This window comes from Mus caroli, chromosome 3 (assembly GCF_900094665.2).
Source record: "Mus caroli chromosome 3, CAROLI_EIJ_v1.1, whole genome shotgun sequence".
NCBI lineage: Eukaryota > Metazoa > Chordata > Mammalia > Rodentia > Muridae > Mus > Mus caroli.
In genome coordinates this window covers 3,432,743-3,433,635 of record NC_034572.1, presented here as the reverse complement: position 1 = coordinate 3,433,635, position 893 = coordinate 3,432,743, and positions in this window count along the sequence as shown.

The window sequence follows — 893 nt, the reverse complement described above, 5'->3', positions numbered from 1 at the left end:
AATCAGTAGCATCAAATACTGTAGAAAGTTTCTGCTGACCAAGCCCTATTCATTAAATGTATCTATAAAGCAATTGATGGTGAATGTAACTTTAATGGAGATAAATAAAAAGACAATATGACTGCTATGGGTCTAGAGTTTCACACAAGGTAAAAAAATATGAAAATGAAATGCTAAGGAGTTTGCTGTGAATCTAGAGGCTTGAAAAGGTGGCTAGAGGCTCAGTGGCTTCACACATGAGCATGGTACAATGAGAAAGAAATGGGGTGGCATTCTCATGTTCATGTACCAGAGGGGAAACTACTATAGGGGCCATAGAGGAAGAAAAATTAATGCAAGTTCTGAGAAAAATGGATTTTTCAAGACATACAGATAGATTATCTTTGTACGTTCACAAGAGGTATTTCTGTGAATTAGATGTTGGTGGACAATGTGTTGCAAAGAAACTGTGAACTCATGTATGTCCTCTGTTCTTTCCATCTTTTAATTTTTTTTAATTTTCATTGTAAGTAAACTAATGTCCTTTCATTAATTCTTGCCAATGGACATAGAACAAAAGTCCTTGGTCAGAGACTGTATCCCTCCTGTAAATCTGGTCTTTACAAATGCCTCATATTCCAGTAACATGGTGAGTAATACCTAATCTTAAAAGAGATTCACAAAGCTGGTAATGACCTGTATTCTATTGAAGCTCCTCGGATAAATGATACTTTTTCATTGGTACTTGAAGAAAATGGTGGACCCTGGAAACAAGATAAAAAGAGTAGAGAGTTAAAGATGGGAAGAAAAGCACAGCCACACTACCACACTCATATGCCATGCACATGCACACACACACGAGAGAGAGAGAGAGAGAGAGAGAGAGAGAGAGAGAGAGAGAGAGAGAGAGAGAG